At 37.9% G+C, this 26,421-nt stretch overlaps 1 protein-coding gene across 6 annotated transcripts in view; it reads right to left on the reverse strand.

Moving 5' to 3' along the window:
• znf536 (zinc finger protein 536) overlaps positions 1-26,421 on the reverse strand; it is a 306,462-nt gene that overhangs the window by 244,043 nt on the left and 35,998 nt on the right. For all 6 annotated transcript variants that reach the window (XM_058781896.1, XM_058781885.1, XM_058781895.1 and 3 more), the window contains exon 5: positions 14,254-14,352. The gene's annotated coding sequence lies outside the window, so the exon portion shown is untranslated. The remainder of the gene's footprint in view (positions 1-14,253; positions 14,353-26,421) is intronic.

Consider the following 26,421-nt stretch of genomic DNA (forward strand, 5'->3'; position numbering starts at 1 on the left):
AACCATTAAAGTTGTTTCTTCAATATATTGGCTTTTGCATTCCACAAAAAACGGTCACACAATTAAAAATTGAGGTAGCGTAAATATGACTAAATTAATTTTCATTTTTAGGTGGTGAACCATCCCTTTAAGTATATCCCATTGAAAGCACTATATACACATAACTGTTTTAATGTTAAAAATGACTGGTCGTGAAAACTGGAAAAGCCAATGTGAAAACACTTTTGGCAAACTTTTTTGGCCTTACCAAAAAAAAAAAGTGAGGCGTCAGCCCTAGAAGCCCACTTCAAATAGCCCCTATGGGGACTGCACAGTGAAAATTTTATGCACATTAATGTAGAGGTTTACACAAGAGCTTTGGCCTAGAAGTTTGCACACATACATATTGAGTGAAGGTGCTCATACTTTCCTGATCACACTCCCTCCTCTTCCCTGTCACTCTACTGCACTACTATATATAAAATGACAAAAAGGCCAAGATCAAAATAAAAACGGCTTACTTTCACAATCACAGGAAAGTAATCACAGGTTTTTAAAGTGGAGATGCAAATAAACAAATCTAAAATGATGCAGCTATGAACAGCACAATCAGGACGAAAAACGGATCAGTCGTGTCGGCACTTGTCCCTCATAAAGTGAGCAGGTACACGGATGTGGAGGGGCTTGTAATTGCCTACAAGTGATGCACTAATAACGTGACAGTAACGTCAGGACCTCTCGAGAGGGCCTTTTCTCATTTTTTAAAAAAAGAAGGAAAAAAGAACACCCAAAAGAGTGAAAAAACGAGAGAGAGGAGAGGAGAGGGGGCAAAAACAGACTCTCAGTGAAAAGACGAGAGAAGAACAAAACCACTCCACCTTGCAGGAGTTCGGGGTCCGATTGGCGGCGCTTCATCCAGCAGCAATTATATCGACTAATTAGAATTGGACAATTTCTTATTTGAAGTATAAAGAAATGACAAAGGAGGGCAAGTGAAAAGCTATAATTCAGAGCGAAACAGCATTAAAAATCCAGCCTAATCCCGCAATAGCATGTGCCTCTATGATAACATAGAGTGCAGACTATGTCCTCGATTCTTCCTCTTTCTCACTCTCCCCATTTTTTTTTTCTTTTTCGCCTTTTTTATTTTATACCATCTGGCCCTCTCATCTCTGACATAAAAAAAGAAAACTAATTCATGTTCGGAGTCATCCACATGATGAATAGTGTAGGTCCAGGTGCTATGAGTGTAAAAAAGGAAAGTGGAGGGAAAGAGAGGGAGGGTAGAGGATGAGAGAGAATTATATATGTATATCATCTCCCATTGTACACAAGGGTGATTTTAAACTGCGTTCATGATTAAAGCAAGGGCTTACGTTACAGTATATTCCTCACCGCAAAGTGATCGTAATTAGATATTTAATCTGTAATCCAAAATAGCCCGTGATGCCAAAGACAAAAAAACAGCGGAAGATGAAGGGGACGGTTGAGAGATGATAGAAGGCGGCAGAAAAAAAAGCAGCCTTTTTTCTATCATATGAAGGTCACAATGCGATGTGATTGTTTGCCTCAGTGGAGGTGAATTATGTCACCCAGACAAGCTCTTAACCCATGTTACCTTCATTCTCTCTCTCCCTTGCTCGCTCTCTCTCTCTCTCCCTCTCTCTTCTTTAAACAGTTTTCTATTGAAGAGGATTCAATCACCATAATGAATCTGAGGCCAGGCAGCAATCTTCTCCACAGAAAGAAATTCTAAAAGGTTATAGAATTTGTAAAATGAACAGTGCAGAGGAAGTAAATGGCAGCATGTGCGTGCGTGTGTGTATATATATATGCATGTGCGGGGTGGGGGAATCAATTATTGCAGGACACAAGGCAGTCATAATATTTAGCGGCCCTCATTCACTCTGCTCAGGTAGGCTCAAACACTGCTGCTTGTACAGGAGGTGAGGTTTATTTTTAGGAAGAGTGTGTGTGTGTGTGTGTGTGTGTGTGTGTGTGTGAGTGTGTATGCCACGCCCGGCAGGCAGAAGGAGGCTGGCACTGAAGCGTATGAGGGAGGCGCCCCTGACTGAGTCTCATAATCATATGCTAGATTAGGTTAAGTGGTGCACAAACCCGTCAGTAATTCAGCCCACTGTCTCCCAGGGAAACTGATTCACTCCTCCCCCTCCTCCATCATCCGAACGCCACGAGACACACACACACACACACACACACACGCCAAACGCTTAGCCGGAACGGGTACGTATAGGACGCCAACGATCCCCCATATGTGATCAATGCGCCCGTCGGTCTTCCGTCTGAGCTCCGTCATGTATGAAATGACTCCATCTTGGAATATTTCGGAGCCCAGGCTGGATTGATTGATTCGTGTTATTCTGAGTGGCATGTTCCCTTACTCAATCTTCAACCAAAAGCCGACTAATGTTCCGTCAGCGCCGTCGATTCTCAGACGGGCCTGTCGTTAACGCCGGCGACGGATGACGAGGGAACGGCGTGACATCAGATAGCGGCCTGGCGGAAGACACCTATCCTCCATGTTCCTACATAATGAACTCTTAAAGAAGGTTGCCGGCTGCGAGGAGAGCCGCGGGAGCCTGGAGCTCATCAGTGTCAGTCCTGAAAAGGTTCCGGAATGAATGAGTGCGAGGAATCAAAGGGAGATTACACGTCTGACCATGTATCATCCTCGATATATTGAACGGCGCCATTGTGTAGATAGAGCGCTTATAAAAAGTGGTATTGTGCCGGCCTGAAAGACTGTGTGGGCTCTCTGCATGACTAATCTGTCTCCTCCCATTATTTTATTCAATCTTCGCTGACTTTATGCCTTTGACATTTTTGCTACACTCAGTAAGTTTGAGTTGAATGGACAATTTTAAAGATTTTTTTAAAGGCATTTGCCAAGGCGGCCCGTGCGCGCGGGGAACAAAAAAAAGAGGCTATCTCTTTGTTTCAATGCATAATTTATTACTAAAAATGGTCTTTTGACTAATTCCAGCGGGCAGGGTGAGAGTCAGAACATGTTCTTTTCCTCTCAATACTGAAAGGCGCATTGGATTTTTCAAGTGAAAACATTTGATAATGCCTCGGTAAGAGATGTCTCTCTCTTAGTTCCTCCGTTCAACTCTTTGAACGTGCAAACAAAAAACACGCAAGTCCAAATGAATAGCGGTTTGGGGTCTGCTATAGATGCGCCGCTATTTATATTCCTAACCAAACTGCTAAGAAAACAATTCAGAGTCAATGAGCTGTTTTTGCATTCATAAGCATAACTGATGTGCTCTGAGAGATTTATACAAAATCGCACAAAACACACACGCACGCACCTAAGGGCTGTGAAAAAGAAAAAGGAAAGCAATTCGACGTGTAGTATACACTGCCAGAAAATAAACACACACGCACATACAACTACCTCAAAAGCCATTTGTACGTACACTGCCACAGCAACAGGCTGATAAAACACAGAATAGGACGGTCACTGGCATTAAGAGATTAGCTTAAGTCCAAAAGCAATCATCATCTGAATATTTGATTATTAATCTGTCCTGTTAAATTGATTATGGTAATGCCGAGGGCAGGTGGGATCGGGAACAGCACCTGGCCACATATGGTGGCCACACACAAACACAGACACACACACACACACACACACACTCCTGCTACGTTCTGCCCACTGCTGTCATTACACCACATCAAATGTGTGGACTCATCTCTCTCTCTCTCTCTTTCTCTTTCAGGTGAGAGCTCCCTTCAGGCCGCAGGGCATGGTGTACTTGCAGCCGTGAAATCAGGTTACAGAGAGTGAATGAGCTGAGTGTGACTGTCAAACACGGTAAAACACACCAAGAGACAAGTGTGCTTCCCTCTGACTTACTGAGCAAACATTTATGAATGGGATGGTAATAATGTGGAGGAAGTAATAATATAATACAAATGGTGTCCTATATGTACATCAAAGTACAGTAAATGTGTCACTGAGGGAAAAGCGATGGTATCAAAAGACCTTCAATTAGATATTATGGCTTTTGAATGTGGACTCAATGAGATAAGGGATAAAATATTGGACAAAATATCAGCAAGCATCTTTCCTCATTTAAAATAGTCGACAGATGTATTGGAAAGGTGCATTCTGTCATTTTTGTTTATGTTGCACTGGCCGATATGACAGCTGACTTGGTCTTACACTGACACCTAGCGAAGTGAATGTTACTGTTTCTGATGCCATTGTCGAAATGCTCTGTTTGCAGTGAGCCATGATTAATTTATTCAGTAAGTGAAAGTGTGCACAAACAAGCGTGGTTACCAAGATAAACCAAGCAGTATTTAGCCTGTCATGTGATCTGAGCATGTCACCACCAATTAGGTGAGCCACTCTAGGCAAACTCCATGTTCTTCTATACTGATTCAGTAAGTGTACATCATTTAAAACTTTTTATTTCTTTAATGTGCTGTGTTAACTGTGACTGCTTAATAAAACAGTTAACAGGTAAAAAGTTGAACAGCCCCCTCTGATTTTCATGCCAAGTGGATTTTGAATGTGACAATTATACATTTTATAAATTAATAAATAATTATATCTTTAATAAATGTTTTTGTTTTTTTTCTTGCTGTGGCAGAATATTCACATGTCTAAATTTGGACCATCCACTTGAGTCACACCTTCTGTAGAACATTTGCTTTATATAGAAAATCATCTTCCCACCCTCATGTCACTCAAAAGTATTATTTTTTTTCTTTCTGTGAAACACAAAAATATAAAAATGTCATATTATCAAAATGTGAAAGTTGCTCTTTTCCATACAAGAAAAAATACATGGTGATCACTGGTATATTACAAAAACATTAAGCAATAATTATGAAACATAAACATATAAATTTGACAGTAGGCCTATCTATAGAGCATAATAATAATAATAATAATAATAATAGTTTAAATATGAAACCTATAAATATTGACATACACGTATGAATAAAAATCTGATTGCTCCATTAGACTAATACATCTAACCCCTAGAGAAAAAAAGCAGCTTTTCTTCAACAGTATATAAATATATGCTCAGCCCTGTATTTAAACTTCACTGTCACATCTATAATTCCATATTTTCTCTCTGCACATGAAGATACTGCTGGCCAATCCATCCACATGCACATGTGGTCTGTCTGTGTGTGTGCGTGTGTGTGTGTGTGTGTGTGTGTGTGTGTGTGTGCGCGCGTGTGAGCAGCAGGTGGAGTTCTGAGTTGATGAGCTTGTCATAGCTGATTATGTCACTGTGGGGCTAGCCTTCAAAACTGACGGCAGAGCTACAAGAGCTCTTACACGTCTGTCAACACACAGTGGAGACAGGCTGTTTTAACAATCTCACACACACAGAGGCTCATGGGGAAAGCTATATCTTCCCTGTGAGGCAGTACAGGGCTGTTAGAGTGGGACAGTGCTGCAGGATTTCAGGAATGAGTGGAGTCTGTTTAAAAGCACGGGCGAGCGCTCTTAGACATGAGCACAGAGGAGTAGCTAATCGCCCTGTGATCTTTTAAACACGCTATGCTATGTTCAACGGCAGCTTGAGAACTCATTTAAGGCCTCGGAGGAGAGCGGGAGGGGCGAATGTGCTGAAATTACCCGCCGCTAAACTGCTAAAGTCAGGCTAAAGCGCTGATTTATTCAACAGAGACAAAAGACCAAGGGAGGGTTTTAAGAGATTCATATCACTGCCAGAGTCTCCTCCAAGGAGCTTTGTGTGGAAGTGTGTGCGTGTGTGTGTGTGTGGTTTGACTGGTCTTTTTTTACACAACCGAAAGCATGCGAGAGAAACTGTATTTAATGCTTAGAAGCAAAAAGTAGTAGCGTGTCAAACCAAATGACCAACAGGAAGTATCATTTAGCAGAAGCTTTTATCCAAAGCAATTTACAATACACATATTTACTGATAACCTTGTCAACAAAATTACTGATTAAAATGTTTGGTGAACCAAACATATATTTATAAGCTCATAATTTGATGTCCATTATAAATGACATTTTCATCAAAAGACAAAAACTATAACTATAAGCTGTGTAAAAATGAATAATGCACATATTCCAGAAACAGTCTACATATAACACACTGATGTTTAATGCCTTCTTGAGGGCATGACAGTGATAGTCCAGTGGGGTTTGGATCTACAACCTTTAACCAGCCTAGATCATTTAATCACTACACAATCCAAACAGTGTTTTTTTGGGCCCTGTCAGGCCTCACTAGAGCTGCTCTTGCATTAAACACTCTTTGAAAATGTCCCAGTACCCTCTTCTCTCCACCCTCCCACTCCTCCCTCCCCCCTCGGTGAACGCACATCCTCTCCCAAGCCTCTCCCCAGCATTTGGGTTATTATTACTATTATCATTATTATTTTGGAAAAGCAGCGCTGTGAGCGTATTGCGTCAGGGCCCCGTAAACAAATCTATTATTGGTGATGAATTGTATAATAACACGGGCATAATGTGTTTTTCTCACACTGAAGTGTTTTGAGGTGCTGAACTGGAAAAAGTCCCCCGTCTGTAAAATTTGAATAAATGCACAGAAGACAGGAGAATATCATCAGCTATGTGGCAGAGGCTCGTACATGTTTTTCATTCTTTTCTATATATTTATTATATTTTTATTTAGTTAATGAAATGCTTATTAATCAGAACTTTTCTATGGCATCAGCTTGTGTCAATTTGTTTTAGCTTAAAGAAGCTCAGAGCACTTACATAATACATGTATGAGATAAAAAAACTATCATAAAAACTGTGGGGAAAAGAAAAAAAACCTGCATTACCATTCTTTTTTTTTATTATTGTAATCTGAAAGTCTCAAACTCAGCAAGGTTACATTTATTTTACTGTGAAATAGTAAAATAATACTGTAAATAGTCATATTTCACAAGAAATAGCATATAATGTACACACACGCATATGTACATACATACTGTACCAGAGTATGTGAGCGGAGTGGAGCGTGGAGTGGAGTGGTGTGATTTTGACTGGAGCGAGGACCGGATTTTTTAAAAGTTGGAGCGTCGTGGTTTTCACTCGCTCCACCACCGCTCCATCACGAGTACAATTCATGCCAACGACCCGTAATATAACTGCATAGTTAGCAAGAATTCACATGTTAAACATATTTAGCTAGCTTGATAGAGATGGATCACTCAAATCAGAAAGAATGTGACGGCAATGGACATGAGTGGGAAGTTACAGTTCAAGGAATTTGTTTGTTCCTTCTAGATACTGAATATTTTCAGCTGAAAGCATGATTTAAACAAGTACTACGACACTTATTCACACGCAATCGCTCTCTCAATAATGCATTCAAACAAATGTAATCTTACAGTGCTACTTAATCTGCATCCGATTTCGAATGAGTAGAAATCTGTATGAAATGCATAGATCCGTAGGTAAAATAACTGACGAAAACAAAATTTGCACCGCAAAAAGCAGCAATTATACCTTTTAATGCCGACAACCATGTTATTAGCTTTTCATGTGGTAGGAAAAAAGTTTGCACACTAGTGTTCCAATAAGCCACTTTGAAACTCTCCTGTTATTTTATTTATTTTATTTTTAATATTCGTTATGAACAGAACTGTGATATTTCAAACCTACTGAAATACTTTAGACATGGAGCGAAGGCGGAGCGGTGTTTCTGATATCAGTGAGCGCGGAGTGGAGCGGGAAATGGTGAGCCCAGAGCGGAGCAATTATTAAATGCTCAGTTTATATTAAATACAAACTGAGATTCACAGATTAATAGAGAATTCATAACAGCATTTATTAGGATTTTTTAACATTTTAAAAAAGTTTGTAACAGTATAAAAGTCTTTAATGTCACTTTTGATCAACTGACCCTAAACTGCTGAACAGTGGTGTACATTAGTGCCCTGTGTTCTTGACCGTCTGTCACAGTACAGAACACAGAATACTGTTTTGAGCACATTCAGCTAAAATTATGGACTTAATGTCTTGTGCAACACCTGAATGAGAACTCAGTGAGAACTCTCAACAAGACCGCTTGCGGTGTATTCCAGTAATTGAGTATGTAAACGCATAATATTGTAACCAAGAACTATGGGCCACAGTGAGGCTTAATGTACACAGTAATAAAACCCTTTAAAAAGCGCCTTAGTGCTTTTCTAGTTGAATGGTTACACACTAGACTGATGTAGCTGACTGTAATTCAACTCTACGAGTTAAAAATCAAACACAGTGTTGGAGCGGAGGCCAAGCGGTTAGCGCATGTGGCATGACATCATTTACTCATCCTCATGTTTACCTAAACCCATATGATTTTCATGTCTCATGAAATGATGAAAATGTTTTCAGTGAATAGCGTACAGTACATTTTAAACATTTCCTTATTAAAAGCAACATCTTTGAATATAGTGAATAAGAAAACTTGAGAAATCTAGGATTTTTATTTTTTTCATGCACTCTCATTCATAAGATTTCTGGGGGGAAAATAAGTACAAAGCTGTCACTGGGGTGCCGCCGTAAAAGCTAAAAGATAGGCCTACATCTTTGTACCTTATTTACCTATACTAGTACATACATTTAGTACTTTCAAAATACATATTAGTACCAAAAGTGTACATATTAGCATCTTTTAAAAGGTTTTGCACTGACTGGAAAAGAGAACTGGACACATTCCGCTAAATTTCTCCCTTTGTGTTCCTCCACAAAAATTCATATAAATTTGAAAAAACATGAGGGTGAGTAAATGATTATTTCATTGTGAGTAATTTTCATTTCACTGGCTTACAGTTTTTAACGCAAAGATAAAGCGTCCTCTAATGGCAAACATATTTTTTGAAGCACACTGTAAACACGTCTGGACATCTTTTGTCACACACACCCACGGAGCACATTCATGCATCTACAAAACCATATTACACACTGTTACTCACTGCTTTTCCCTACATCACCCTTACAGAAAACACACACTCACACTCTCACACAGTGACGTGGATGGACACCCACACATCCTGGCTTGTGAGCCGGGTGTTAAATATGGGAAACCATGATGGCAGGAGATCGCTGGCAGGAGCCGAGGACGATCCACAGAGAGAGAACCATGTCATGTTTTCTTTACTCCGACCAGCTATTACTGCCACCTATGATCGGTGCGGTGCTATGGGACCTAGTAGTTAATGTTTATCTATTTCTAACTTCATTTTTTGGGCAATAATTAGTAATAAGTTTTGTTACAATCTAGATATAAATATCCTTAAAATGACAGCAAAGCAGAGGCATCTGACAACTATTTACAACAGCAGTTAAATTAGTGGTAATCCATAGCCACAAACTGTACCTGCATTTCTGCAAATCAGTTACAACTATTAAGCTAATGTTACATCACCTAATTAATATTCATGAGGCAGGATGATACATTTACATTTACCAGCTGACAAGCACTTTCACTCGGGGACGGTAAGATTTTTAGATAGAAATTTATTTTGCTCACCAACGCTGCATTTGGGTTCCTACACACTTTTCATTTCGATATTCAAATTTTTAAGTTATATATAAAAAGTTATATTCATAATACTGAATTCCCAATTTGATATGCTCAATAAAAAATTAAAAAAAATAAAAAAGTAGTCTGTACCAGTAAAAGTGAAATCTTAGTCAAATTTCACAGTTCTCAGTACTACTGCAGAAACTACTGGAACTATTTAACTATTTTACCTAACCATTTACAATGTAGAAAGTTAAATGAGTTAATTATTAATGCTTATAATAATTCTAATAAATAATAGCAAATACATTAAAACAGTATGTAGTCTTCAAAAAAAATAATTCTGTTAAGTAAACATTGCTTTAAAAAGGTGAAAAGTATAATAAAATGAAAAAAAAAAAACTTATACAGAACAAGGTTCAAGTCTCTATTAGTCTCCATTCACGCTTGAAGTGTCACTTTGATATGTCAGAATGTTTTGTCCCATCTTTTACTATCACTGTGGTGATCCGTCATTTAAATGGTTGTCACTACCAAAAAACTTTCAGCATGTACTTAGCAGCATTAAAAATATATATATAACTTATTCAGATGTTCAGATGTATATTCAGATGCTGAATGGGTTATACACTGCACAATGACTCTCTTATTTACATTGTGTTATATTTTATTCGTTATACATGGATTAAAGCAAAAAAAAAATCTTTTGACTGAAAATTTCACAATATCAAAACTGAATGCCACAAATAGATTTTCCAAAAGGCTTTGACTTTGTTGAATAAATATGAGCACTGCACATTTCAAAATCAAAACGCTTCACGTTTCAAATCAAAAAATAAAATTATATATATATATATATATATATATATATATATATATATATATATATATATATATGAAGAGTACAGATGCAAAAGCCTCTAAGTGCCGTCTGAAATTTTCATCTAAAATTAGTATTTTTATCAGGCTCCTATGTTTAGGTACAGTTATTTTACTCTTAATGGCAATGTATAGGTCATTTTCTATACAATTAAAGTGAAATAACTGAACATAAATATAGGAGAGTGATTAAAAATGCTCATTTTAGATGAAAATTCCAGACGGCACTTAGAGGCTTTTGAATCTGAACTCTTCATATATATATATACACATACATACATACATACACACAGTCATGGCCAAAAATATCGGCCCCCTTGGTAAATATGATCAAAGAAGGCTGTGAAAATTAATCTGAATTGTTAATCCTTTTGATCTTTTATTAAAAAATTTCACAAAAATCTAACCTTTCATTCGATAATAAGAATTTAAAATGGGGGGAAATATCATTATGAAATAAATGTTTTTCTCAAATACACGGACACAATTATTGGCACCCCTAGAAATTCTTATGAGTAAAATATCTCTGAAGTATATTCCCATTCATATTCACAATTTTGAGCACTCCAGGGTGATTATGAACATGAAATTATCCAGCTATGGCTTCCTGTTTCACAGAAATATAAACAGGAGGGAAAACAAAGCCCAAATTCCCTTAATCATCCATCACAATGAGAAAAACCAAAGAATATATTTCTGATGTGCAGCAAAAGATAATTGAGCTTCACAAATTAGTGAAGTGGCTTTAAGAAAAGAGCTAGAGCAGTGAAAATTCCCATTTCCACCATCAGGGCAATAATTAAGAATTTCCAATCAACATAAAATATTACGAAACTGCCTGGAAGAGGACGTGTGTCTATATCGTCCTAATGCATGGTGAGAAGGAGAGTTTGAGTGACTAAAGATTCTCCAAGGACCACAGCTGGAAAATTGCAGAAAATAGTTGAGTCTCTGGGTCAGAAAACCTTAAAAAAAATGGTCAAACAGCACCTACATCACCACATGTTGTTTGGGAGGGTTTCAAGAAAAATTCTTCTAGCTCATCCAAAAACAAACTCCAGCATATTCAGTTATCAGACACGACTGGAACTTCAAATGGGACTGGCTTCTATGGTCAGATGAAACTAAAAAATTAGCTTTTTAGTAGCAAACACTCAACATGGGTTTGGTGAATACAGGGATAAAAAATACCCCATGTGTACAATGAAATATACTGCTGCATTTTTTTATGTTGTGGGCCTATATTTCTGCTGGAGGTCCTGGACATCTTGTTTAGACACATGGCATCATGGATTCTATCAAATACCAACAGATAAAAAAATCAATAAGTGACTGACTCTGTTCCAAACACAAACCTAAAAAAAAACACAAAAATGGGTCACTGAGCACAAAACCATGCTTCTGCTGGCCATTCCAGTCCTCTGACCTGAACCCTATAGAAAATGAATGGGGTGAACTGAAGAGAAGAAGCACTGTCATGGAGCTGTGAATCTAAAGGGTCTGGAGTGATTCTGGATGAAGGAATGGTCTCTGATCTCTTGTCAGGTGTTCTCTAACCTCATCAGGCATTATAGGAGAAAATTTAGAGCTGTTAAACTGGCAAATGGAGGTTTCAAAAAGTATTGAATAAAAGGGTGCTGTTAATTGTGGCCAATGTGTATTAGAGAAAAACATTTATTTCATAATGATATTTCCCCCCATTAGTAAATTCTTATTATCCAATAAAAGGTTAGATTTTTGTGAATTTTTTAAATAAAAGATCAAAAGGATTAATGCAGATTAATTTTCACAGCCTTCTTTGATCATATTTACCAAGGGTGCCAATATTTTTGGCCATGACTGTATATATATATATATATATATATATTTCCCCGGGGGAAGTGCAGCCCCACATATAGGAAACACTGAACATTATAAAAGTCTTCACTGTCATAAATGTCTTTAATGCACCCCTGTAGAATAAAAACATTAATTTATTTGAAAAAATGTATTAATTAATTAAATAAAAATATGTACTGCCCCCAAACTTTTGAATTGTAATGTAAAGCAATGTACAAGGTACACATTTTGTCAGCACATTGTGTTCCCTACTAATCGAACCCATGACCTCTGTGTTGAGCTATGATGGAGACTAAAACAGGATATATAATGTGCATTTTTCAACTAACTCACAATTTTCCTTCGTAAGGTGTTATCTACCACCACAACAACTTGTAGGTCGCCTCTCTGCAGCCTGTAATTCCCGCCAAGACTGAAAAGTCACCAGAACATATCTCTGAATCAGTAATTCTTCTTTGCTGAGCTCAGAATATGTTTTTTATGCTTAAAGTGTTCATTCACGCTCTCTTTCCCACACACACACAGAAAACAAACACTCACCCACTAACACTGGGTGGAGCAGATGCTGTTTAGCTGTGGTAATTTGAATATATTTTTGGGTCAATCGCGCGCTCGCAAGAGACACATCCACGCCTTCCATGTGCCGAACAATTTAAATTTTTAATACTCCATTTAAATATATGGGCCACCTCTGCGGCAATCTCACAATGCCAAAAGCCCCTCTGATTTATGTGAGCCAAACAAAGCCACGGCGCCACGCTCTGATATCTGCTCTTACCTTCCCTGCTATTGTTATCTTTAAACCATTTCACCTTAAGGAAGAATCAATAAGAACAATTATTAGAAGAAGACACTACACACAGCTGTCTCTCTCTCCTCCATCTTTTTCCCTTTCCTTCTTTTCTAACCTCCCGTTTTTCTCCTTTCTATCTGTCTCTCCCTCGTTCTGTCTTTCTCCTTGGCAACTCACAGGGTATAATATTTAATTACGCTTTATAATTTATGCAGGTTATCAAAACTGTGAGAGCATCATTTTATGTACATTGGGCAAATTGCTTTTTTCCCCTCCTTTTCTTGAGAATGGGGGTGGGGGGTGAGGGGTGATTCTTTGCAGGCATAGACAAAGATATTGAAGCTGGGTGCAAATGTGAAATGAATAAACAGGGTGGATCTCTTCTTCAAGGCCCTAAATGAGATCTGTAGGAAATAATTTAAACCAGCGATAGGACCATTTATCATTGAAGGAGAAAAGAGAAAGAGAGAGAGAGAAAAAGAGAGAGAGAGAGAGTAGTGCCCCTGGCCCTGACTGCTGCAGCCAGCATCCTGCCACCATAAAAGAGCCATTACTGTAAACAGACACTGGATGTGCCCTCCTACAAGTCAAAGGAGTCTCTACCCATTCACTTGTACAGGTACGGCCTGCGTGCCGCTGCTCAGCAAACTTGGCTCCTCTGAGACCTGTTGTTTGTCAAACTGCCTTTCTGCAAGACGTAAAGAACTGTCACAATTCACTTTGCCTGCATTTGTGCAAAGGCCTAATGTACAGATCATATATTTTGACATGTATGCAATTTCATTTCCTGACTGTGTGCGTTCACTTAAGACATAACCGACTGTGTTTGCATTAATATCCAGCCTAGACGCACTAGCCTGACAACAGCACTATATAGTGTCATTAGTTAGCTGCTTTGTGGCAATACTCACGAGTGTTTAACATGAACATCACCAAATATTGAATTATTTTGCATGTTCTTGTTTTGTTGGCATCTTAAGATATTTATAAGAACAAAAAAAAAAAAAAAATTGCAAAGAAATATAATATTTTGTGACATTCATGTTTAACTCCTAGAAGTATTGCTGCTAAAGACAGAGGTATATTTGTACGATTTCATTCTTATGATATTTCTAAGAAAATTACGCAAATGCAAAAAAAGAAAAAAATATTTTAAGATGTCAACAAAACAAGTAAATAAATTATATACAGCTATATTTCTAATATAGCTCTACTGAAAGCATGATAAGAAATTACAGGAAATAGTTATTTTAAAAGAAAATTTAAATGTAATATACTTACAATGTAAACACTTCATCTTTGCATTCCTCCATGATTCACATGTATGAATTCCTGCTAACCTCCGAGTGATGATATTTGACCAGATCTAGTTTATCTGTACTGCGACAGGAAAATAAATAAATAAAATCAGATATGAGTGTTTAGATCAGACCTATCACATGAACTTTCAACATGTTGTTAAATGTGGGTTAAATGCACAAAGGCTGCATTTACACTGCAAGTCTTAATGCACAAATCCGATCGTTTGACTGTATCCGATTTTTTTGGCCCGTCTGTTTACATTCACTTTAGACATGACTGGTAACCGATATCTGTGTTTACATTAATTCCTGCCCCAAAAGGATTGTCTGCAGTGATTGCTTTACTATGCACATGTTAGACCCTCGGGTTTTAAATGGCCGTGCTATTAAAATTATTTATATAATTCACGTCGAATGGCCATAATTATTTGCCAGCATGGACAACGGCTGTCATGGATGTTTTGCAGCGTAAAATATGACTGAACTGATAAAGACCGGAAAATAAGGGTAATTTTAATTTGTTAGACTATTTTATCTACTGCTCGTTAGAGGTAGAATTCTATAGTGAAATAAAGATGATATTTATTGAAATGAATTCGAATGAATTAACGAGAGAGAGAGAGAGAACGAACGCATTCACCCACATGCGAGCGAGCAAGTGATTGTGAAGCATTGCGAACAAGCTTGTCGGTTTAATTACAAAAACTGCTAAGTTATCACCTCATTGCTGAGAATGTAGCTTTTAGCTGTTGTATTTTCAAAATTCACGGGGCAGGGGTTGAAAACCAGCTCCTGAATGTGTAATTTCTTACCTATAAAAAGTTTCCATCTCAATAAAATGCGAGCGCATACAGCACGCAAGCATTAAAACACCATTAAAAATCTTTATGAGCAAACGTGTCGACCTCGCATTGGGAGTTCTGTGGAGAATCGGATATGTGTGTTTAGACGTAGGTCAGATGTCCAGATATCAGATTTGTATCCGAATAAAATCCACATTTGGAAGTGGCTCAGAATGAACGCAAAAAAATCAGATCTCATGTGGATTTTTGTGTTTACACGTGTGCAACAAATTCCGATCTGTGTCAGGTATGAGCAAAAAATCAGATTTTTTGTGCCAGTGTAAATGCATCTTAACATTCAACAGTATTTAATGTCACATAATCCTCCAGAAATCATTCTAATATGCTGACTTTGATATTAAGAAATATTTCTTCTTATTATCAGTCTTAAAAAAAGTGGTGCTTCTAAATATTTTGCGGAACCACTTTTTTCAGGATTATTTGATGTATAGAAAGTTCAAAGAAACAGAATTTACTTAAAATAGATATATTTTGTGACATTATAAAAGGCTTCACTGTCACTTTTGATCATTTGAATGTCTTTGTTGAATACAAATATTGAAAAATAATAATAATTATAATATCAATATCTTACTGACCTCAAACTTTTAAATGGTAGTGTACGTATCAGATTTAGAACTATATTTGAAAGTGCATCAAATGAGATTCAAAGAAAATTTAATATTAAATATTTTGTTGTTTATATGTATGTATTAAGATCTGAGCCAGATTACAAAAAAATAAATAAAAATGTACCCAGAACAGTAGTGAACACAACTGAATATGTACCAAAAAAAAAAAAAAATTGAAATAAAATAAAATAAAATTCAGTAATAAACCCTCTGCGAACTTTGAACTAATGTGAAGAAAGAAAGAAAAAAAAGAAACGGCCAGTTTTAGCATCTTTGTTTAGTTTAAAGTGCATGCTTTAACATTCATCTAATGCTGGCAGGCTTGTTGAATAGTGCACCTGTGTCTATAATCCATACCTACCCCAGCTGTCTCGCCCCAATCCAGGTGTGTCTGTTTCACTGGATGCTACTATTAGCATTGCTAATGATCCAAATCTCCATACTTCTCTATATAATTAGCGGTAAAGATGACAAGCGACAGTCAAAAAAACCCTGTGCTTTACTTTAGAGCACCGATCAGCTGCATGAGGAGGAGATAGAGACATACACAAAAACAGAGCTTCAACAGTTAAGGAAGGATAGACACACATCTTATGATTTTGTATATTAGTAGCCAGTGGCCGCAAGCAACTCAAGACATTTTTTTTTTTTTTTTCCAAATGAGAAAACAATAAATCTGACACTAATAACGACAATGTGAAAGGCCAAGAGTCATTAAAGCATAGATTATGTTTCTCTTAATTGTATTCAATGCTCTCAAAAAATGGCACCAGGCCATAAATAGCACATTACGCTCATTTATAACTGCTTACGCCGCTTTTAAAGATTTCTCATTATTATTCAGAACAGGAGATTTCAACCTTTTGATTCCAGGGAGCCCCAAAAACCATCAACCTTGAGCAAGGGACCTCATCCTATACTTTAAAAAGCAGCTGTATGTTTTCATATATAAAGCAGCAATTTATACTGTGAAAAATGTATATTATGAATATGTATAAAATATATATGTTTTAAATATCTGGTTTCTATTATGTTACATTATTGTGTTTTTTTTTCTTCTACTCACTATAGCAGTACTGTACTATTGATGTATTACTTAAAACATGTTTTGTTTTGTTTTTTTACCAATCTTATTTATTTGTTTGTTTATTGTATTTTTTTATTTTTATTTATGCATGCATTGGTGAGTGAATGAGTCAATGGAAAATGACTACCAACCCCCCCAAAAAAAACTTAGAAAAGAAAACATTTTTGGAGAAAATAAATCTAATATAATAGGTCTATATTTAATAATAATTAATAATATCTATAATTAATATTTGTACTCACTACAATACTATACAGTTAATATTTTTTACTTCATTATTTAATTTTGTTTAATCTTTTTATTTTATTTTTTTCTGCACTGTTTTTCTTTTTACCACGGACCCCTAGCTCTCCCTTGCGGGCCCCTGGAGGTCCCCAGACCCCAGTTTGAAAACCCCTAATTTAGGAGCATATTTTTTCCTATTAAATTTTGCGTGAATGATGTTAAAAACTGGATCCCCTGATAAAGTTGGAGGCTGATGTGTGTGCATGTGCATTTGACTCCCCGCGCTGTGTTTTGGGCTCTAGGGCAGCCCGGTCTCTGGGGTTTCTAAATGTCAACGACCTGAGGGCCTGACTCTCTTTCTAGCATCCCTAACACACACATCAGTCAGCCTCTGATTCTGCTCTCTGCCTGATAACACTTGCTCATTCATCATGCTAATGAATCAAGCAAATTCATCATCTATCTCATTCCACTTTCGGCACTCAATGTACACATTCGCTCTGCCTCTGAAAAGACTAGGCCGCTTCGGCTTGTCTCCTTCCCCTTTCTGCTGTCGGAAGCGCTGGAGGTGTAAAATGAGAGGTGTGTGTGTGTGTTGTAGCGCAAGGAAAAGGTTCAGTCTATGTGTCTATCTTCTCTCAGCCTCTGGGAGTTGATACCAATCGGCCCCCACCTGCTAAACTTACTGACGTGCCTCCGCTTTGCCTTCTGCTCAGCTTGACTAACATAAATATGTAATTGGAGCACAAACAACGATGAGTGTGTGGGTATGAGTGTGTGTTTGATGGGGGAGGGTGTGTGTGTAAGTGAAAATGTGGTTTAAATGCTGTAAGCCCTCACTCCCTTGCCACCTTGCCTAACAGTCTTGTGTCAAGCGCATTGGGAGCGTTGTAAAGATCAGGAGTGTGACAGTGAGCATGTGAGACAGGCACGCACACACACACACACACACAGCGTGAGGGGCAATAAAGCAGCATAGTGACGCGGGTAGGCAGATGAGAGGAGAGCGGAAACGTAAAACAGCATGAGGACTCGGCTGGTGACGACATCCTAGCGGAGGTTAAACAGGCCCCGATTACCTTGATTTATCATCCTCCAGCAGTGTCAGAGAGAAAGAGGGCAGGGGCTGTGTGTGTAAGGATGTGTGTGAAGATGAAAAGGAGAAATATTTTTAAAATCCAGATTAAAAAGTACAAAGTTTTAAGGGGGAAAAAAAAAATTGAAGGACAAGTTCAGAATGCCAAAATGTCAAGTTCAGTAACTATCACAATATTATTCTTATACTATACCATTAAAACATTTCGGGCAAGCTTTAATGTTTCTGAAAGAAGTTTCTTATGCTCAACAAGGCTGCATTTATTTGTTCAAAAATACTGTAAAAGCAGTAGTATTGTGAACTATTATTATTATTACGATTTAGAATAATTGTTTCTATTTTAATATTTTTAATAGAAATTTCAAAACAACAGCATTTTTTATTTAAAAAGAAAAATTAATTTTATATTATAAATGTTTTTACTGTCACTTTATGATCAGTTTAATGCATCTTTGTTGTATAAAAGTACTAATTTGTTCAAATAAAATTGTACTGACCAAAATTTTGAAAATCAGTGTACACTTTGAATACATTTCAACAATTTTAAACATTTTAATCATGTTATTGTAAACGTTATTATATCAATTAATTTTTAAATAACATGCAACTTATGTAATAACTGTAATTTATATATATATATATATATATATATATATATATATATATATATATATATATATATTTTTTTTTTTTTTTTTTTTTACGAATCAAAGTCATGAAGTTTTCTTGAAGTTACTTCATTTGAGATGAACTAACTGCCTGTCATAATATAACATCATTTCAAAAAGAAAAAAAAAAACAGAATTACTACGTTCTCTGAACAGCCAAAAACTTTAAAAAAAAGTACACTTTAGTTTAGGGACCAATTCTTACTTTTAACTAATTGCTTATTAGCATGCCTATTACATTTTTGCTGTTTATTAGTACTTATGAAGCACATTCTGCATGACCATATTCTACATCCCTAATCCTACCCAATACCTAAATTTAACAACTACCTTACTAACTATTGATAAGCAGCAAATTAGTCGTAATTAATGGTTTGTTAATAGCAAGAATTGGACCTTAAAATAAAGTGTGACCAAAATGGTAACCAATTTTAATTAAAAAATTTAATGCATGGCTATCATGGTATATTCAAGATCTTACAAACTGCATTATTAAATTACTTAATAGATCTGAGAGGGAAAAAGGAAACATCACATCATTGACCCAAATACATGAAAACTGCAACGAAAAAAAATGAGATGAAAAGTGAGAGACTTGACATGAAACATAAGAAGTGGGGACAGAGCGAGTGTTGGACAGAGGGAGATTGAGAGAAATGAAGAGTGGTTTGTCTCACTGCTGAATCTGTGAGAGCAGAGGCGTCCACTAAAGTGCCTGAGGGAGTTTGGTCCTTCTGCTCTCTGTCTCTCTCTCTCTCTCTGAGACTAAGACCCAAATTCCTCATGTCTATGAGAAGGAGAAACAGAAGGAAAGAGAGTGAGAAACCCAGCATTCCTTCAGCAGCCCAGCGCTGCGCCACCGCCACAACAAAAGAGCCATTCAGGGGGGCCCCGCTTTAAAAAGTTGAAGAGTATGTCTAATTTTGGTCAAAGTTCATTAGAAAGCACAAAAGCAGGAGCTCACTCAGAACATAAGGACAGTCAGAGAGGCAAGTGCTTCGTGCCAGCACTGATAAGACGGGACGGGCGACTACAAAGCGCTCCTTAAGAGGACTTTGAAAAGGAGGGAAGGAAAGAGAGAAGAAGAATGGAAAGAAGGAAAAGGGAAAAAGAAGGGTTTGCATTCTCCAATTGGAATATGTCACGGTATTAATGCAGTCATGTCAATGTGTATTAACGCAAGGGGTTAAACTAGTAGAGGGCAATATTTTAATATAATTTTAAGCAGAAGAACAGCTAATAGCTGTGAAAAAAAAAAAAATAAGCAAACATGTATTTTTAGAAAAGAGAAATTTGTTCAGTCAAAATCATTCAGTGATATGAGAACGTGCTTTTTGAGAATTAAACTAAATGTTTCGGTATTGAATGCAGATTTTAAAGGCATTTCCACAGGGCTCCAAAGGAGAGGCCGCCAGTGGAGATGGCCTATAATTGCTAAAGCGAGTCCTAGTGTTGTAAATGGATATTGGAGATTAGATCTCCCAACTGGAGGGGCATGTCATTTTCCTATTTTTCCTCCTATTGATTTTGCTTGCTTTTATACTGTCATGGCCAGAGAGGTTAACCCATTCTTCGCCAGGCAAGCCAGCTACTTGGAACCAACACAAACTGACGAATGACCTTTTAATTGGTGGACTAGTTGGCACCCTCAGATCAATTCAATCAACCTGACAAATTTCCTGTTTAAACAGGACCAGAATGCAGTCCAAATCAATCAATTGCTTCTGATCAGGTAAACATTAACCCTTTCCTCCTGCCTTGTGTTTGTACTACAGACAGTGTGGCATATTTCATACATGTTTCGTTTCATTGAACACACACACACACACACACACACAGCACCCTTTCCCTCCCGCTGAGTGTGTGCTGGCTTATGGGAGCCATGCTCGCTCACTCCTAATCTCCTAATCAATAGTGAAGGCTCCCAATTAACCAAGGCCTGAAAGCCTCATATGGCCCCCCAGCATCGCTGCCATGTGGCTCTTTCTCTCTATCTGTATGTGTTTGTGTCACATGTGCGACTGTGAACCCATCCCCCAAACGTCGTCTCGAACAGACAAACATACAACACGCTGTGTTCGCAGAATCGAGTGGTTTACAGGCAACTTAACCCTCTTTCTAATGCACATTCCCTCGCTCCTACTCTCAGTAGCGCCACGGGCTTATTTTAAGTGTCTCTTCTGCTGGATTATTTCCTGATGCTGTGGGCGATGTTTGGTGTGACAGCGGCAGTATGTCAGCGCCTGATTTGTCTGCAGGGCGAGCGTGTGTTTATACTGAGTGAGCGGTGACAAGGCCTTATGAAAGGTGACTTCAGGCTCTACAAAACAAAACAAAAAAAGGAGGGTTTGTGACTTTTCCTTTTCAGGGACAATAGCGGAAAAAAAACATCCACTCCGCAGCTGAAAGACGCATTTAAGTGCCACCTGCGAGCCTATTAACTGAATATGCCTAGCAACAGTGCGTCTGCCTTATTGTTCCACACACAATCCCTTCCATTAGGTTCACGCAACATGTCTGTTTTAACCAGCACCTGACATTTAAAGGTAAATGCGAGCCAAGTGTACTTAACTAGTCAGAGATCGGTTTTACACATGACTAATTATTAAGAGTAGAACCGCCTGGCGGCGTACAGCGCGAGGGATCGGCGTTTTGGATTTGTAAGGTGAGACGCTCATGTCTGACTTTATCTCCCGCTCCCCGTCCCCTCTCTCCATTCTTTGCGTTATTTTTACGTCTCCCTCAGTGCCCGGAGATAACGGCTCGTCAATATTTAATGGACATGCTCCAACGAGAGCACGGCGGCGACAGGGAGTGAATGATATTTTGCTGTCAGAGGCCTATCTGATCAGGAGCTGTCCACAGGGGTGCGGGCCCTTGAGCCGGGATAATTCTCTTAGAGCGGGATGAAGAGTAGGACAGGAGAGAGGCCTCATCTCCATCCAAGCCCCCTCAACCACACACCAATCAGTCTACCACTATGGACTTAGGCTACCATCAGGCTAATGAAAACAAATGACTTATCAAGCTCCAGACAAACCAATTTCAGACATTCATCATGGCCCGCATGGATTTCGGAAATCCCATCAAGTCTGTCCCCCTCTCGTTGTTCTCACCGCATCTCCGATCCCACATGACTGACTGTTCTCGTCCCTTTCCTCATCCGTTTCGGCCTCATAAACTCTTCTTCGTCTAACAGACATGCCTAGACAGCAACACACAATGCAATAGCGCTCGTGAAGGCTGCAATTTAGCAGCAATTTGGTCACGCGGTTTCTGAAACATTGCAAACGCTTTTGGATGCCAGGCTGACGTGTTGGTAAATGTTGTTGTCTCGACATCAGCCAAGATGACATTAGGCTGTGTATCTGCTGAGGGGTTTAAAGGTGGCTCATGAGTGGAGATTGTAGCTCATTGATGCTGGGATAGATATGAGTGATGTTGTCCAACTTGTATAATTGTCAAGTCTCAGAATGAAAGTAGCTGTAGCTGTTGGGAACTGATTGATGGGCAGGTGGCAGGTTGATTTGGACAGGAGGGAAGTTCTCATCAGATGGATGGACCACCGCCAGCCTGCAGTAGGAGAAAGATTAAAGCAGGGAGGAGACTGAGAAACTAAGTTGCAATGCTGTCAAACACATTCACATTCTGGGTTGCTTAATATACCAACACAACAGACTTGTATCAGGCAACACATCAATCAGTAATGCTTTGCCATATATCTCATCTTTTTCCAGCAAAAAATGTTTATGAAATAATGGCTTTTGGAATCTCATGTAATTACAGTTTTTCTTCGTGAAGAAAACTTTACACAATGAAATAAAAAAATATATTCCTATGTAAATATCATAAATAATTGTATTATTATTATTATTATTACCACCCGAATTCCTGAAATGTTAGGTTGTTTTTTAAATTTGAATAAAATTAAAACTAAAAGGCTTTCAAATCACATGAGCCAATATTTTATTCACAATAGAACATAAAGAACATAAATGTTTAAACTGAGAAATTTTACACTTTTTAAAGATGGGCAGAGGCTCTCCAATCTGTGAAAGAGTGAATAAAAAGATTGTGGAATACTTTAAAAACAACGTTTCTCAACATCAAATTGCCAAGGCTTTTCAAATCTCATCATGTACAGTGCATAACATCATCAAGAGATTCAGAGAAACTGGAGAAATCTCTGTGTGTAAGGGACAAGGCCGAAGACCTTTGTTGGATGCCCATGGTCTTCGGGCCCTCAGACGACACCGCATCACAGGAATACTTCCAGAAACCACTGTCGGTAAACACAATCCGCCGTGCCATCTGCAGATGCCAACTAAAGCTCTATCATGCAAAAAAGAAGCCATATGTGAACATGGTTCAGAAGCACCGTCGTGTCCTGTGGGCCAAGGCTCATTTAAAATGGACTGTTTCAAAGTGGATTTATGGTTAGACGAGTCCAAATTTGACGTTCTTATTGGTAATCACGGACGCCGTTGTCCTCTGAGCTAAAGAGGAGGGAGACCTTCCAGCGTGTTATCAGCGTTCAGTTCAAAAGCCAGCATCTCTGATGGTATGGGGGTGCATAAGTGCATACGTTATGGGCAGCTTGCATGTTTTGGAAGGCACTATGAATGCTGAAAGGTATATAAAGGTTTTAGAGCAACATATGCTCCCCTCCAGATGACGTCTATTTCAGGGAAGGCCTTGTGTATTTCAGCAGGACAATACAAAACCACATACTGCAGCTATTACAACAGCATGGCTTCGTAGTAGAAGAGTCTGGGTTCTGAATTGGCCTGCCTGCAGTTCAGATCCTTCACCTATAGAGAACATTTGGCGCATCATTAAACGAAAAAATCTTCAGCAGCTGGAAACCTATATCAGGCAAGAATGGGACCAAATTCCAACACCAAAACTCCTGAAACTCATAACCTCGATGCCCAGATGTCTTCAAACTGTTTTGAAAAGAAGAGGAGATGCTACACCAGGGCTCCAGACTAACATTTTTGAGCAGTGGCAAAAGCGCTAGTAAGTTCTACAGACGGTGGCGCAAGAAGCAGATTTGGTAGCGCTGAGGGGTGATATGTGGGGTTATTAAAAACAAAGATAATTTAGTCATAAAAATACTACTGTTTTGCATTAACAAGTGCATTTAATAATAATATTACATGTTTCTTGGTAATGCACATTTGACAGTAAAGCACTGAGCTTGAGTTGGGAAGCGTACAAAATTTACTTTTGTTCAAAACAGTAACAAGCAAAATATATTTTTTATATGAAAAGATTATATATTCTACTCTAATTAACTGTTAATAATAATTAACCATTATTCTTTTATAGTAGCCTATTACATTGAACTGACCGACAGCTTCAGCAATTTTCAAAAGAATGCTCTTTACTCTGAGTGATTCAGTTACAAACGTTGGCACTTTGTGACTTTTCTTACTTCAAACACATGAAAAGTGCAAAACTTTGACAACATTTGATTTCTTGATGATTTGATATTTTATAATAGTGATTTTATAATATCAAAATATAAAGCAAAAAAATGGAAATAAATGATTAATAAGCCAACATGTGCCTCTCTGCTGCCATCTACTGGTTATAGTGGTAATTTGATGTCTTTTTAAATTTTAAATAGGCTAAGTAAAATTTTAAATAAGTGTTTGTTTACCACAACGTATATTTTGGTCATCCCATTAAAAACAACATTTAAATTGGATAATTTTTAGAGCTTTAAAGTGCTGGAAATAGTTGTGTGAAATACTCATTGAAAATTGCTTGAATTTTTCTCTCAAAAGGTTGTACAAACTCTGAAATGAATAATGTAATAACATTTGACTCTTTCTGCCACAATACCATGGTTACAGTTATCATTACTACTTCTGGTTTTCTACATCAACGCTGTTTGATCTGTTTATAACGGAATTCTGCGCAGAATTTGAATGCATCTCACCGGATCTCGCAGCAATCTTTATTCACTCTGTGGCGAGTTCAAACGCTTCTCACTGATCTGTCGGGAAATCAGCATTGGTTCCCGAGTTTGCTTGCGCTGCGCTCAATTATTGGTCCGAGCTGATAAACGGACCGCGTTGCGGCTACACAGCTCAAACGAGTAGCGCGGTTTTGTAACGCTTGTGTTTCTTTTGCCGTTTGATGTTTCTCATATGCAACAGAAATGGCAACGCTTATGAGTTGGGCAACGCGATGGTCGCGCCAGTGCGACCGCTCACAAAATTTTGTCGCACTGGCAGAAAAAACAGTCTGGAGCCCTGTACACCATGGTAAACATGCCCTCATCCCAACTATTTTGAGACCTGTAGCAGGCATCAAATTTGAAATGAGCCTATTTTGTGTATAAAATTTTTAAATTTCTCAGTTTAAACATTTGTTATGTTATCTGTGTTCTATTGTGAATAAAATATTGGCTCATGTGATTTGAAATCCTTTTAGTTTTCATTTTATTCAAATTTAAAAAACATCCCAACATTTCCGGAATTTGGTTTGTATTATTATTACTACTACTACTACTACTACATTTGAATGATGCATTTTGTTTTTGTTGACATTCATAAGTGTCCACAATAAAGAGAAAAAAAAAAATCTTCTAAAATCATGTTCTTAGATTTGGAAGATAGACTAGATTCCACAATGAATTATTGGTAGTAGTAGTAATACAAAATATTATTCCATAATAAGAAGAAGAATAAGAAGAAGATATTATTATTATTATTATGTGTTGACTTCATTATGAAAAGCAATAAAGTTTAAATAAAGTTTAAACCTACAATTACACCACTTACTAAAGTTGCCATGTCAAAAAAGGATAAATGACCAGATTTATAAAAAAATATAAACCATAAATTTTAGTCACAAGACATTTTTGATGTGATTTGTTTTTTTTAAATTAATTGATAGGACAAAAAAATGTCACTGACCCATGCAGCATGCACAATCCCTTTCTACCCACAGTGTTGAAACTCTTTGCAGGTCAGCTGTATCTAAACCTGAATCTAAAAAAAGCGAGAGAATGATGAAGAAGAAAAGTGTACACCCATCAATCATAATTAAGCAGGCCTGACTTTTACTGAAGCCTCTGGATCTTATGGGCTCTTAAAACCTAAAACAACGTGCCATATGGAGGGGCCCATACATGACATGTTTGCCTTGGAAAGCGCCTGCAATATGATCACCCAACTGTGGACTAGGAGCTCCAGAACGTGGTCTTGATGTTGAAAATACCAGATACCTTTCCCCAAAAGGGAAATGATATACTATATGAGAAAGCTCTACTGTAACTGTATGTCTTGGGTGCTTGTGAGCTCTGTTCTTTAATAGGTTTCATGTCCTTCCCCTCCCTGATCAGAGTGTTAAGAGGAAACAATGGCTAATTACAGAATAAGGTTAGTGAGAATGGGAGAATTGGGACCCCCACCCCCCCTCCTCTGTTCTTAATGAGCTCTGGGTCTGACCTTGTACAGCCAACACTCCCTGGCACAACCCTGAGCATATCAGTGAAGCACGCACACACATATGCCCAGTCTTTTTTTACTAATTGAACTTTCCCTAAACAAGAGTTGTTCCGTCACGCTCACAACTTCAACAGA

Source organism: Onychostoma macrolepis, chromosome 07 (genome assembly GCF_012432095.1).
Source record: "Onychostoma macrolepis isolate SWU-2019 chromosome 07, ASM1243209v1, whole genome shotgun sequence".
Taxonomy (NCBI): domain Eukaryota; kingdom Metazoa; phylum Chordata; class Actinopteri; order Cypriniformes; family Cyprinidae; genus Onychostoma; species Onychostoma macrolepis.